Raw genomic sequence first — 16,415 nt, 5'->3', positions numbered from 1 at the left:
GAGGCTCAGTGCAATGGAGGCATGGGCTCAGAATTTCTCAGACCGAAGGAGCCCAGGGATGGTGTCCGCAGCTCTCCTGCACCAGACCTCTCCCTGCAGCCCCTTCCCCAAGCTCCAGGGGGACAGTACCAACACCAGCGCCACTGCTTCCCCACGGACCCAAGCCCCTTTCATCCAGCCCCACCGCTGATCAGCAAGTCCCGCTCTCCGGCCCTCAGACTCCCAGTTCCAATTCAGCTGTTACTCTGGCTGATCTGGGTCTGATACTCACCTGCCCGACTTTTACCAAAGCTGCAGCGGGAGACAAATCCTGAGGTAGATGCTCTTTCTCCTGGCTTTTCTCTCTGGGTTCCGTGAGTCGGACTTCCTCTAAGAGGTTTGTTTCATGTGATAGATGGGGAAGAGATCAGGAGACTCTAGAACTGTGCCTGTCTTCTCTCCGCCATCTTCGACTGTTTGATTTTTAATCTTTTTATTCTCATGACTAGAACAGTGACTAGTTCTAAGTAGGTCTCTACCAGTGACTTTTTAATGGACTGATTAATCTTGATCACTGGGCTACTTTATTATGCCATTAATCTTGATCTTCATCAAGGGTGGAAGTGAAAAGACGATGGTGAATGATATAACTCCAGAACACAGTTGGACATGTCCTGGGACATGTTCTCACAGCAAAATTACTGGCTTAAGGGAGACTTACGTTTTAGTTTTAATGAGTTGCATTCCTTATCCAGTTGGACGATTTTGTTTTTTGTATTGTTTTTCTAGTTGGTCATTTTTACTTTTAAAGGAGGTGATTTCTTCAGTCAATTTTTCATAATTCCCTTGCATGGGATTCTCATTTCTTTTTTCTATTTTTCTTCTTCCTCTCTTCTTTGGTTTTTAAAATCTTCTTTAAGTTCCTCCACAAGGTTTTGGATTTGATTCCAATTCATAAACTAATGCAGGTAATTGTTACTGCTTTCTCATCTCTATATTCATAATAGCTTTCTATGCTTAGTGCTCTTTATTGCTTTTTTTTTTGGCTCATTTTGATAATTGAGCTCTGCTCCTAGGGGATAGGGAATATAGTTCCAATTTTCTTGTGAAGGGGTATATGGGTAATACATAGGATATAATATTTTCCATGATAAGATCTTATAGTTTAGCTACAGAGAATTACTGATCCTAAATTTGCCCGTTATACAGAGAATCACAGACGCCCAATTCACCCCAATGCACAGGGAGGGAAGATGAGCAAAATTCATCTTATGCATATATGTAAAATGGCTTGAGTATTTAAAAGAACTGCTGAACATCCTTGGCTGATCCTGGCCAGACTCTCAAGGCCATACTTGATTACCATTGCCTATCTCTTCAGGAACTAGCCATTCCTGTAATAATTCTTTGAAAATGCTGTCAAGGCTCTTTTCCTGATCATGACTTTCAGGTATTCCAATAATTTTTAAATTATCTTTCCTAAATCTGTTTTCCCTATCTGTTGTTTTTTCAATGAGATGTTTTTCATTTTCTTCTAATTTTTCATTCTTTTGGTTTTGGAGTATTGAGTCCTGATTTCTCTTAAAATCAGCATCCTCCATCAGTTCCATTCTTTGTCTGAAAGATTTGTTTTCCTTGGAGAGCTTTCTTATCTCTTTCTCCATTTGGCCAATTCTGCTTTTTAAAGCATTCTTCTCCTCAATAAATTTTTGAACTGTTTTATCCATTTGACCTATGCTGGTTTTTAACATGTTATTTTATTCAGCATTTTTTGGATCTCCTTGACTAAGCTGCTGACTTCTTTTTCATGTTTTTCCTGCATCTTTCTCATTTCTTTTCTCAGTTTTTCCTCTATCTCCCTCACTTGATTTTCAAAGTCTTTTGAGCTTTGTCATAGCCTGAACCCAATTTGTTTTTTTCTTGGAATCTTTAGATGCAGGAGCTTATGCTTCCTCCTCTTCCGATTGAGTGTTTTGATCCTTCTTGCGATCACAGGCAAAGTATTTCTCAATGGTGTTCCTCTTTTTTCTCTGCTTACTCATCACTCCAGCCTTTGCCTGGTTTTGGGGTGCTTCCTGAGCTTCAGAGTATTATTGGGACACCCCCCCCACAAGGATCTCCATGTGTGAGGTTCTGTCTTCCCTCCTGGTCTGTGAATGACCACAAGCACACCCCTCTGCCAGGGGGCTGAGGTGGGGGGGCCTGCTGTTCTATTGTGGGGGGGCTAGACAGATCAGGATCTGAATGTGGTCAGAACCACAGAGTCCTGTTCCAAGGGCAGAGGACAGAGTTCAGCAATCTCTCTCCACTGCCCTCCCTAGGCTCAGCACTCATGCCCTAGGGGCTCCTGCTTACTGGTTCTGCCTGTTTCTAGTTCCAGTTCCAGCCACACTGCTCACTGAGTGCCGAGGGTTGGGTTTCACATGCTCCCTCTGGCAGAGGTGCCCCCGCTGATCCCCCAAATTGTTCCTGGTATTCCCTGGGGAATAGGTCAGGAAACTGCCCTCACTGCCAAGGGCGCTACCTCCAGGAGGCTGAAGTTCCTTTGTTCTGGCAGGCCGCCCCTCTGGTGGGCCACCCCTCCAACCCAGGGGAGCCGAGCCTTTCCGCTCCTTTCCAGGTTACCTTGGGTTGGAAAACTGCCTCACTCGATCCCTCTGGGTTCTCTCAAAAATGTAGAGTCCTTAGCTTATAAGTTTTGTTCGAGAGCACCTAAGAGACCATCCTCTCCTGTCGCCATCTTGGCTCTGCCTCCCCAAACTAGCCATTCCTGAATGTAAACAACATAATTCTTGGGGTTCAGGGAGGAGTGGCTCCCTCCTTGGACAACCTGGAAAATTTGGTTTTATTCCACAAAAATTTGCAAGAAGCTTTTTTTGTTCTCAAGCTATATAAGATCTAATTAGACCCCAGTCTAACTGTAGCCTCACCCATGGAGAGGATGCAGTGCCTGTGGCCTTCCCAATAGGGACTCTGAAGGCTGTACCCTGGGACACCCCAGCTGTTGTTGATTCAGATGTTGAAGCTCCACCAATTTGATGCTGTTTTCTCTTAATATCTATGTTTATGTAGACTTTGCTCTTCTTTTTATTATATTGGGACTTATTGGTTACTTTTGATGTAAAACTGATTTATTTCTACCTGTTTTATAATCACTTTATTAAATATGTTCTTTTTTAGCTTTGTTGGTGTGAATGGGTCATTTTATTTTTTTATTTATTTATAAATGTAGTTTTCATTCCCCCATCTTTGCTCTGCCCAAAAGTCCCTTAGTAGATGCTTTCAAAAGTCAAAGTAATGAACCTATGAGACTGAAATAATGGTAGTGTCTTTAAATAGGGAAGTCTAGAAAAGGAGTTTTGAGGGAAAGATGAGTTCTGTTTAGGACATGTGCCTCTAAGACATTCAGTCTGAAATGTTCAAAGGGCAGCTTTAATTGAAGTCATAGTAGAGAATGGAATGACCATGGGAAAAGGTAAGAGAAATGAGATAAAGGAAAAGAAAATACTTTGGGTCACACTGAAATTTAGGGACTGGGAGAACTATGAAGAGCCACTGAAGGGGCCAGAAAAAACAGAGACTCACAGGAAAATGACTTTATGGTGTGTGGTATCATGAAGACCCAAGTAAGGAAACTACTTAATAGAGTCTTTTGACTACCATACTTAATGATTTTAACATATGTATTGCTTCATTTAAAAATAGACAATATTATAGTAAAAAAATTTTGTCAGAGCAAAGAACTGGAAATTGCCTAACAAATTTAATGGAAGAAAGAAATGGCAAATATGATGACTATAGGGAATTAATGAAGAGACTTACATAAAACTTTTATCCACGGTGATTACAATGAAAATGGAAAGAACAACTAGTACAAAAATAACTGAAAAGTAATGCTGCAAACAAAAAGTATGAGAAGAAACTTTTGAGAGGATGGTTGGGTATCAAGCATTGCAAATATTTTTAGATAATTTCTATTTGTTAGTTTTGCTGATGTTTTTTCTCTTCCTCCTTTAAAAATAATATTTATTAGATGAGATGGCTCTTTGGGAGGGGAAAGGTTGCAGGGAGAAATTTGGGTGATGTAAAAACAAAAGATTTAATAAAAATGTATTTCTAAAACGGGCATTTAGCCCTATCTTCTTGGTCAATAACATCAAGTTCTGTAGACACAGAAAAGAAATATTTTATTTTTATTGTATTAATATTTTAAGTGTTTTCCAATTATATATAATAGTAATTTCTACCAGCAATTCTTTGTAAGGTTTTGAATTTTACAATTTTTCCCTCCTTCCTTCCTTCCAACAGAAGGCAATCTGAGAGATTTACCTTGTTTCCATAACATGCACTGATTAAAACTGAATGTATTGAGAAATAAAACATATCGATGAGGAAGATATAAAAATAACAGATACCAAAATTATGTAGTACATAAGACAACTTTTTTAAAAATTGAAGGTGATAATCTTTGGTCTTTGTTTAAACTCCACAGTTCTTTCTTTGGATACAGATGGTATTCTCCATCACAAATACCCTAAAATTGTCCCTGCTTATTGCAATAATGGAGTGAACAAGTCCATTAATGTTGGTCACTACCCCATTTGCTGTTAAGGTATACAATATTCTTTGCTCTGTTCATCTCCCTCAGCAATTGATCCAAATTTTTCCAAGCTTCTCTGAAAATACCATTCATCCTGATTTCTAATAGAACAATGTTGTTCCATCACATACATATACCACAATTTGTTTAGCCACTTCCTATTTGATTGGACATCCCTTCAATTTCCAATTCTTTGCCACTACAAACAGAGCTGCTATGAATATTTTTATATAAGTGATGTTTTTACTCTTTTTCCATGATCTCTTCAGGATCTAGACTCAGGAGTAGTATTGCTGGATAAAAGGGTATGCACATTTTTATTGCCCTTTGGGCATAATTCCAAATTGCTCTCCAGAAAGGTTGGATCAGTTCACAGTTCCACAAATAAGGCATTAGTGTCCTAGATTTACCACATCCCTTACAACACTGATCATTGTACTTTCTGGTCATATTGGACAATCTGAGAGGTGTGAAGTGGTACCTCAGAGATGCTTTAATTTTCATTTCCCTAAACAATAATGATTTTGAGCAATTTTTCATATTACTATAGATAGCTTTGATTTCCTTGTCTGCAAATTTCCTTTGCATATTCTTTGACCATTTGTCAATTGGGGAACGGCTTGTTTTTTAATAAATTTGACTGAGTTCTCTATATATATTTTAGAAATGAGTCCTTTGTCAGAAACACTAGTTGTAAAAGTTGTTTCCCAGTTTCCTACATTTCTTTTGATCTTGATTATAGTGGTTTTGTTTGTGCAAACACTTTTTAATTTAGGGGAATCAAAATTACCCAATTTGGTTTTTATGATGTTCTCTATCACTTCCCTGGGCATAACCTACTCCCCTTTCCCTAGGTCTGATGGATAAACTATGCCCTGTTCTCTCAGTTCACTTATCATATTGTCTATGTCCAAATCCTGCACCCATTTTGATTTTAACTTGTATAGGGTTTGAGATGTTGGTCTAATCCAAGTTATTGCCATACTATCTTTATTTTTTCAGATTTTTGCAAGGCAATGGGGTTAAGTGGCTTGCCCAAGGCCACACTGCTAAGTAATTATTAAGTGTCTGAGGCCAGATTTGAACTCAGGTATTCCTGACTCCAAGGCTGGTGCTCTTTCCACTGCACCACCTAGCCACCCCATTGCCATACTATCTTCTAGTTTTCCCAATAGTCTTTATCAAAGAGTGAGTTCTGATCTCAGAAGCTGGACTCTTTGAGTTCAGCAAACAGCATATTATGATAATCATTGCCTGCTGTCTCTTTTGCACCCAGTCTTTTCCATAGATCTACCACTCTATTTCTTAGCCAGTACCAGACAGCTTTGATGACTGATGCTTTATAATTTTAGATCTGGTAGGGCTAAGCTGCTTTCTTTTACATTATTTTTCATTAAATCCCTTGATGTTCTTGATTTTTTTCTTTCTCCATATGAATTTAGTTACAATTTTTTTCTAGCTCAATAAAGTAATTTATTGGAAGTTTGATTGGTATGCCACTAAATAAGTTATTTAATTTGGGTAGAACAGGCATTTTTATTATATTAGCTTGATCTATCTATGAGCAGTTGATGTTTGCCCAGTTATTTAGGTCTGATTTTATTTGTATAAAAAATGTTTTGTAATTGTTTTCATAGCGTTTCTGAGTCTCCCTTGGCAGATAGATGCCCAACTATTTTACACTGTCTGAAGTTACATTAAATGGGATTTCTCTAACTCTTGTTGCTGTATCTTGCTATTAATATATAAAAATGCTGAGAATTTATGTGCTTCTATTTTCTATCCTGCAACTTTCCTAAAGTTCCTAATTATTTCCAGTAGCTTTTTAGAAGTTTTTTTAGGGTTCACCAGGTACACCATCATGTCACCTACAAAGAGTAAGAGTTTTGTTTCTCCTTTCCCAATTCCAATTCCTTCAATTTCTTTTTCTTCTCCTTTCTGAAGCTATCATTTCTATTACAATATTGAATAGTGGTGATAATGAGCATCCTTAATTTCACTCCTGATCTTATTGCTTATTCCCACTGCATATAATGCTTGTTGATGATTTCAAACAGATATTGTTTATCATTCTATGGAACAATCCACTTATTGTTTTTGGTAGGAATGGGTGCTGTATTTTGTCAAAGGCTTTTTCAGCATCTATTGAGATAATCATATGGTTTCTATTAGATTTGTTATTGATATAGTCAATTATATTAACAGTTTTCCTTATACTGAACCAACCCTGCATTCCTGGAATAAATCATGTTTGGTCATAGTGTGTTATCCTAGTGATAACTTGATGTAATCGCTTTGCTAACATTTTAAGATTTTTGTATCCATATTCAGACATCGGTTTATAATTTTCTTTCTCTGTTTTGACTCTTCCTGGTTTAGGTATCAGCACAATATTGGTGTCATAGAAGGAGTTAGAGTTCCATCTTCACCTATTTTTCCAAAGAGTTTATATATAATTGGAACCAACTGTTCCTTAAAGGCTTTGATAGAATTCACTTGTGAATCTATCTGGCCCTGCCTGGAGATAGTTTCTTAAGGAGTTCCTTGATGACTTGCTGAATTTATTTTCTGAGATAGAGTTATTTAGGTTTTTAATTTCCTCTTCATTTAACCTGGGCAACTTATATTTTTGTAAATATTCATCCATTTCACTTAGATTATAAAATTTGCATACAATTGGACAAAATAATTCAGAATAATTACTTTAATTTCCTCCTCAATGGTAGTGAGTTCATCTTTTTCATTTCTAATGCTAATAATTTGGTTTTTGCTTTTTTTTAATCAAATTAACTACAAGTTTGGCTATTTTATTGGGTTTTTCATAAAACCAACTCTTGATATTATTTATTAGTTCAATAATTTTCTTGCTTTTTTATTTTATTAATTTCTCCTTTACTTTTAGAATTTCTTATTTTGTACTTAATTGGGCTTTTTTTATTAAAATAGTTTTTATTAAGATATCTTAACAAACTGGCACATCTCTCTCAAGGTGGGAGAGAGGAGTGGGGAAATTCCAAAATGCAAGCTCTTTTTATGTACTTTGAAATGTTTTGTTCCTAGGCTAGAGTTACAAATTTAATTGATACATTGGTCCCTATACATTTCCCCCCAGGCTACTCATTATACTAATGAGCAAGAACAATTAGATCTCCTTGAGCAAAGGAGAAAGTTAAGACTCTAGGTTAAGTTAAAAGCAGGTGGGGCAATCTCATCAGTTTTTGATCAGATTGAGGTCACTTATGTATAGGTAACAATATAGGCAGACCTTAGTCTTTGTAATGTAAACTATGAATCCTCCCCTCACATTCTTGTGGAACCCAAACACCCACATTTTTCTCACAATTTTCCCCCTTTCTAATTGGGTTTTTTTAAATTTGTTCTTTCTCTTAATTTTTTTTAATTGCATGCTCAGTTTATTGATGTCCTCTTTCTCTATTTTATTCATGTAAGCATTTTAGAAATATAATATATATCCCCTAATAACTGCTTTGGCTGTGTCCCATAAGTTTTGGTATGCTGTCTTATTACTGTTATTCTCTAGTATGAAATCATTTATACTATCAATAATTTGTTCTTTTCTTTAAAATGAGGTTCTTTAGTTTCCAATTAGTTTTAGGTCTATCTCTCCATGGCCCATTAGTGCACATGATTTTTATTGCATTATGGTCTGAAAAGGAAGTATTCACTATTTCTGCCTTTCTGTATTTTGATTGACTTTTTAAATGCCCTAGTACATGGTCAATTTTTGTGAAGATGCCATGTACTGAAGGAAAAAAAGATATATATTCCTTTCTTTCCCACTTCAATTTTCTCCAAAGCTCTATCTATCATGTCTAGGTTTTCTAACATTCTATTTACTTCCTTAACTTCCTTCTTTTTTTATTTTACAATTGGATTTATCTAATTCTGAGAGAGGGAGATTGAGGTCTCCCACTAGTAGTTTTGCTGTCTATGTCTTCCTGTAACTCATTCTGCTTCTCTGCTAATAATCTGGATGCTAGATCTCTTAGTGCACACATATTTAATATTGAAATTCCTTCACTGTCTATGGTACCTTTTAGGAGGATATAGTTTCCTTCCTTATCTCTTTTAATGGGATCTATTTTTGCAGCTGCTTTGTCTGAGATAAGGATTACTACCCTTGCCTTTTTGACCTCAGTTGAAGCATAATATATTTTGCTCCAACCTATTACTTTTATTCTGTATGTATCTCTCTGCTTCAAATGAGTTTCTTGTAAGCAGCATATTGTAGGATTCTAGTTTTTTAATCCACTCTGCTATTTGTTTGTTTTATGGGAAAGTTCATCCCATTCACATTCAAAGTTATAATTCTAATTCTTTATTGCCTTCCATGCTAACTTCCCTCTGTTCCTATTTTTCCCTTTTTTCACCTCATCCATATTCCTCAGTATTTTGCTTCTGAATACCACCTTCTTCAGTGTGTTTGCTCCCTTATATCCAACCCCCTTCCCCTTTCTTTCCCCCTTCCCTTTGTCCCTTCTTTCTTCCCTTCCTTCCATCAGTTCCTCTTTTCCTGCCCTCTCCCCATTCCCTTCTGTTTTTTTTTTTTAGATTTTTGCAAGGCAAATGGGGTTAAGTGGCTTGCCCAAGGCCACACAGCTAGGTAATTATTAAGTGTCTGAGACCAAATTTGAACCCTGGTACTCCTGACTCTAAAGCCGGCGCTTTATCCACTATGCCACCTAGCAGCCCTCCATTCCCTTCTTAATACTTGAAAAGATAAGTTTCTAAAATTGACAGAGAGACAGAGAGAGAGAGAGAGAGAGAGAGAGAGAGAGAGAGAGAGAGAGAGAGAGAGAGAGAGAGAATATGTTAATCCCTCTTTGAGCCAAATCTGATAAGAGATTCAGGCACTTTTCATTTCCTCCTTTCTTCCCTTCTATTGTAATAGATCCTTTGCACCTCTTGATGTAATGCAATTCATCTCATTCAATGTCCTCCTTCCTTCTATCTCTTTACTGTCCCCTCTTTTAAAGGTGATATTATTTTTAAATCATTGAGTCATAGACAACTCATGAGTGTCAAAACTTCTGGCTAAATATATTCCTTTTAATAGAGTTATAACTCTCAAGAGTTATGAGAATCTTTCTTCCAGGTGGGGATATAGCTGGTTTCATCTTATTGGAAAATTTTTTTCTTTTCCCCTTTTTTCCCCCTTTCATTTCTCTCTTGAGTCTACTGTTTGAAGTCCAATTATTCTATTTAGTTCTGATCTTTTCATCAGGAATTTTGTTAATTGTCAACATTTTCCCCTGGAAGAAAAGGATCAGTTTTACTAGATAGTGAAATCTTGGCTGCATTCCTACCTCCATTGCTCTTTGAAATATCATATTCCAGGTCCTTTGATCCTTTAATGTTGGTACAGCCAGGTCCTGTGTAATCCTGTGTATTCCTTCTTGGAATTTAAATTGTTACACTCTGGCTGTTTGCAGCATTTTCTCATTTATCTGATAGTTCTGGACTTTGGCCACAACATTCCTTGGTGTTTTCATTTTGGGATCCCTTGCAGGAGGGGATCCATGTATTCTTTGAATAACTATTTTGCCCTCTGGTTCAATGATATCAGGGCAATTCCCCTTCACTCTAGTCTGAAGTAGGAAGTCCAGGCTTTTTTTTTAATCTGCAAAGTTTTCAAGAATCTCAATAATTCTTAAATTGTCTTTCCTGGATCTATTCTCCAGGTCAGTTGTTTTGCCAATGAAGAATTTTACAAGTTCTGGGTTGTCCTCAAACAATGGGAGCTTGGCCCTGGGGCTATATGTTAATCTACTTAATCCTCAATTAGCTAGGGGAGACCTGCAGATCACACCTGAGCCTGGGTGGGATGGGGGTTATTACTGTGTTTGTTCAGGGGAGAGTCACTTTCTCCTACAGGATGGGGGGGGGGGCAGGGAACTCAATTGGAAACACAGGGAATTCGTTGATAACACAGAGCCACCTGAGTCTTCCAGACCAGTGTAGTTTTCCAGATAGATGTCTAGCTGCTGTGCTGGAGCTCTCCTGCCCACCATGCTGGAGCTCTCCCTACTGCTGCCTATACAGCCAAAGCTTCCACTGCTGTTCTCAGGTTAGAACCCCCAGCCTCACCCCACCACGCATGTGATGGGTCTCTTCTCTCTGTCCCCCTTTTTGCCCACACTACCCTGATTTTTACAGACCTTGTTGGTAGACGTTCTCCTAGGTTCTTCTCTGAGTTTTTCTGGATCCAAATTCTGTTAGGAGGCTTAGTTCGCATTAGTTCTAAGGGAAAGTCACAAGAGGTTAAGACAGTGCCTGGCTTCTCTCTGCCATCTTGGCCAGAAGTGAAAAAAGATATTTGATAGGCAAAACCAATTAACAATATATTTGCTATATTTTTATTTCCCAAGGGTTAAAGCTGGGAACATGTTTAAAGACTACAAGCTTACCAATTTCTCCGAACAGAGAAATCTGACCAGAATCAATACTATTTGTATTAAATTTATATTTTAGATAAACTATCCTTTTTACTCATATGAGAAAAGATATTTTAATGTAAAGTACAATGGGAAAATAGGGTTTAACAATAAATCTTTATAGTCATGGGATCAGTGATTACTACTAGAAATAGAATCATGTGATATTTATAATCTATGCTACTGATTATATATCATCCTCCATCTATTAAAAGCTTACATTCTTATTGTGTCTCAAGACTTCCATCACATATAAGATTTTCTGGTTCAGAAAATAGTCCATTGATAAAGAGAGTGTTTTAGTATTCTTAAATGGGGTCTCCTCTATATACAAAACTAATATCCTTGGAAGTACAGTGGAAATACTTGAAAGGATATATACATATATATATATATATATATATATATATATATATATATATATATATATATACACACACACACACATATATATACAGAATTATAATACTTTCTATACAGCACTATAAATATATAATGTTAGCACGTAATACCTTCTCTTTCAACTATTCATTCAATTCACTTCAGATATTTAATTGATGTGGCTCTGGGCAAGTCAGTTTTGTAATGCACAAAATGAAAAGAATAATGATTACCTGAAGTGCCTGTCTCATACCCAGAGTTTGTTGTAAGGCACAAAAGAGATAATCTATACAAAATCTTTGCAAATCTTAAATCTTCAAAATAAAAACAAGCATTTTGTTTTAAATTTTTATTATTGCTAAATGACATGGTCTTTATCTTTCTCTTCCTCTTGAGTACTCTGTAAATAAATGCCAAATTATCCTTTCAAGAACAGGCTTATGGATAAAAGTCTCATGCTTGGGCTTAAAATAACACCTTCACATGTACAACATGGGGAAAGGTATATCTAAACAATAGTTCATGTGAAAAAGACTCGAGGACTTTAGATGATTTCATATTCAATATAAGTCAATTATCTGACATAGGAGTCAAAACACATCATTTTAGGCTACATTGAAAAGTAATGTGTTCATACCCTGACGTTCGTTAATTCACTATCACCTGCCTCAAGAATATTGTGTTCAAATGGGATCATGATGGACAAATACCTTTGCAAACTAAGCATCTGATTATGCCTCCAGTAAAAGGCAATTACAATAATCTAGGTGGAAGTCTAGCAAGACTTCATGGCTATATCCTCATATAGCCATGAGAGAAGAGTATTAAGAGATTTGGCAACATAAAGGACAAGATCTGGTCAACAATCTTATATGTAAGGTAAAGAAGAATGAGAAGTCAAGTACGACACAGAAATTGTGGAACTCGGGCTAGAAGGATGATGGTAGCTTCAATAATGAAAAGCAACTTGCAAAGGTGGATGGATTTTGAGAGAAAGACAATGAATTGTGTTCATATATGATGAATTTGATGAACTCAACGTCAAAAGACACTTTGTGATGTAGGAGGAGACTCGACAATCTCTAAATCTGAGTTCTTCCCAGGTCTGGAACTCCCAGCAGGAAGAAGTCTCTAGTCAGCAGCTCCACCAAGGGTCTGGGTTTATCCTAGGGTCTACCATGTGCAGAAAGGTACTCCTGGAGGGTGGCTGTCATGGATATGGATGTCATTTGCTTTGAGATAATTTAACACATGGGAACTGACAACATTACCAAGTGAGAAAAATGTAGAAAAAAGAGGAGAGGACCCAAGATAGAACTTTGGAATACATCTATAATTGGGAAGCAACGTCATATAGTTATAATGAACCAGCAAAAGAGACTGAATAAAAAGGAATAGGAGAACCAAGTGAAAGCAATGTTACCAAAACTCAAAGAGGAAATAATTTACAGGAGAAGAGAATGGGTTAACTGTGTCTAATGCTGCAGAAAAGACAAGAAAAATGGAGAAAGAGGAAAAAGCCATCAGATCTGGCAATTAGGAAATTATTATTAATGATACCAAAAACAAAGAGAAGAAACCCGATAGTGTACGAAGCATTAAAAAGACGATTCAAGGGAAGATAGGCTTTGAAAATAATGTGTTGAATTTATGATATATTTTAATAAGAAATAATATAGTCTTCCCCATGTATAGAAATGTTTGTGTCTAATAATGTTTAAGTTCAAAATTTTTTAAAAAATGCTTTTTTTTAAAGAGATCATTTTATAAGAGAACAATTTTAGTTAAATGATGCAGATGGAAGCCAGACTGCAAAAGGTTGAATATTCAGCAAAAGGACAGGAAGTAAAGGCAATTAATGTAAATGACTTTTGTCCAAAAAGAAGAGATAGTTTGAGGGAATGATAGGATTTAGTAAAAGTTTTTTTTAAGGATGTAAGAGACTTAAGCATGTCTGTAAGCTGTAGGAAAGGAACTAGCAAACAGGGAGAAACTAAAGATTAAAGAGTAAGCATAATTATGGAAGTAATTTCATGGAGAAGTCAGGAGGAGACTGTATAAGGGTAAAAGTAGCAGGGTTAGTTTTGGTGAGAAGGATCAACTCTCCATTAGAGACTACAATAAAGGAGGAAAGAATGAGAGATGATTTCAAAGAGTTTTGAGATATAAAGAACAAAAGAGGAAGGTGGTGGCAAATAGTCTCTATTGTGTATTGTGTCATTCAAATATGAAGCAAAAATGGGTGGGTAGCTTTGGATAAGACCCCAGACTAAAAGTTGAATAATTCAACTAAAAGTTGAATAATAATTTATGATCTGCAATGTTTAAAGGCATTTCTTAGCCCATCAATATCACAGGTCTAAAATATTACACACATACACACACAAACTTAAATAAGTAACCTTACTTTCTCTTTCAAACTCTAGACACAGATTTGTAATTCCATCCTAGACCTATTGGGATCCACCTCAAATTCCACATTTTATAAAAGAATTTAATCTTACTAAAATAAATCACAGCTCTTTTTGAATTCTATAACCTACCATTCATGAAGTCATTCACGCTCTCAAGTTGGATATTATCAGTGACCCTTCCTTCTTCTTCAGATCCCACAACTTAATTAGTTCTCAACAATTTATTTTGTATCTTTGTTATCTTTCCATTATTTCCCACATTAATATAGACCATAATCTGCAATTCTTTTTCCTGACCTGACTTTCTAGAAATAGAAAGTAATATTTTATGCTTCATTAAAGTTATAAAAATTACTTTTATGCTTTATGAAAATTATGAAAGTTACTAGTCCCAGATCTTAGGACGTATATATATATATATCTAACATTAACAAACATCATTCTAATTAAGAGCTCAGTTGCCAACTGCTCTAATACATTATAACCAAAACTAAACATATCCTTCACCTAGAAAGGGTTCTTAGCATCATAACTCCCTGCCCTGCTAAATTTCTTTCTTCTCTCTATTTAATCAGTTACTAATTTTTGATAATTCTGTCTCTAGTGCCTCTCACTTACATGCATTCTCCATTTTGAAATTCTCATTCTGAGTCAGGATATCTTGACTAGTAAGTAAACACAAATTCAATTAGTTTGTGATATTAGCATGTAATATCTAGTCAGCTCAGACCATAAGATCAGATTGTGTCACATTTACTTGTCATTTTGCCATCAACTCTGCTACCAAACACATATTTCTTACCACTAATACTTTGTAGTTTGTGCTTTGGACTTGTTTAATAATCAACTCAATCCTTTGTTCCTAAATATATTTTTTCCTAAAAAAGCCACATCAATCAAATGTCCTATAGATCAACTCATCACATAAAATCTTTCCTGGGCATCAGTCCTATATATCCCTACTGCTCCTTGGGTTCAGAGATTATTGTCCTTTTGCATTTTTTGTTCCCAATATTTAGCAGAATGTATAGTACATAGTAAGTACTTAATATATTTTCATTGATTCCACTGTTTAACTCATTTTATAGTCTAATTTCAACCATCCTAATAAAGGTCCTAATAGCCACCTGCTTATAGTATTATAATAGCCTCCAAACAGGTCCCACTACTGTCAATTCATCTTTTCATATTATTATCACTCTAGTTCTGTAGGTATGTATGCAGGTTTGAACTTGTTCCTCCTTAAAATCCTGCAAATTGCCTAGCAGGTTAAGTTCCAAATCCCTTGTCTAGAATGAAAGAAGTTTCATAGGCTTGTGGCACTCTGCCCATCCACCCCATGTCTCCACCATTCTGCTCCACATACATCACACTCTAAACTACTCCCCCCAGTACCAGTCCTCCCCACACTTCCCTGACTCCATGGCTTTGCTAAGTATTCTCTGTGCCTAAATTATTTGTTTACATCATGTTGAATTTCTTCCCTTCCTTGAAGCTTGAGTCAGAGAATAAACAGGTCCCAAAATTTACTCTGAATTTTTCTTAATCAGTTACTTATTTATATGAAGGCAGGGATCATATCCTATCTTAATTTTATATCTCTTCTACCAACTAGCACAGTGCAATGCACACAGCATGAATTTACAAAGGTCTATTTAATTGATTTGTCTTATATTCATTATGTAATCTGGGCTATAATAAAAAAAAAACACCTTCCAAGCAGTATCCCACATTGTTTGCACAAGGCTCTAAGACTTAGTAATAGATAATTAAAAGCATCTTGAAAATGATATACTAAGTAGAGAGAAAACATTAATTTATATTTTCAACATCTTACACTAAAGTTTTTATTTTCCTTCTCTATACATGCCTGAAGAGAGTCCTACACCTACATACAAATGTGATGTTACAAACTGTACAAAAGCCACTGTGTCTATTTTCAACCAATGAGAAGGTAAAATTCTTTTCAGAAATGAAGAAAATACAATAAATAAAATATCATCAGGTAAATACTAATATTTAGTAATTTAAAAGATCATTTAGAAAATTGTATGTTAAATTTCAATGGGAAGTTAAAATATATACACATATTTATATTCCTATACATACACATATATGAATGTTAGTTTGGATAAAGAAATAAAATAACTTTTCCTTTTTCTTTTTTTGGACTAGTTACTTAGCTCACCACAGTCAAATTATATCTGATCTCTGCATAACAATAACTTAAAAGGTAAAGTAAATTACAAATTGACCTGGTTAAAGGAATTCCTTACACTGAACATCTAGAACACCTAAGTCAATCTTCTGAATAAGAATTTAAAGTGACTCCATTGCTATAGATTAAACTTGATTGTTTAATCAGTACCTAAACTAAAGAAAAACTAATTTTATAGTTGAACACAAACTTTTCTCAATTTCATTACTTTCTGATTAAAATAATAGTTTTCCAATTGCAAAAACAATTTTCAACATTTGCTTTATAAAATCTTCAGTTCTAAATTCTACCCCTCCCTTTGTCCCCTTTCCCCTCTCTAAGAAAGTAAGCAATTTGATATAGATTATGCATGCATTATACTCAATAAT

The 16,415-nt window shown here is 35.8% G+C and overlaps 1 protein-coding gene across 1 annotated transcript in view; it reads right to left on the bottom strand.

Moving 5' to 3' along the window:
• The window catches only part of VWA8 (von Willebrand factor A domain containing 8), a 469,402-nt gene that overhangs the window by 404,644 nt on the left and 48,343 nt on the right, over positions 1–16,415 (bottom strand). The gene's annotated exons all lie outside the window — the stretch shown is intronic.

This window comes from Macrotis lagotis, chromosome 6 (assembly GCF_037893015.1).
Source record: "Macrotis lagotis isolate mMagLag1 chromosome 6, bilby.v1.9.chrom.fasta, whole genome shotgun sequence".
NCBI classification, from domain to species: Eukaryota; Metazoa; Chordata; class Mammalia; order Peramelemorphia; family Peramelidae; genus Macrotis; species Macrotis lagotis.
This window is presented reverse-complemented; position numbering and strand designations above follow the sequence as displayed.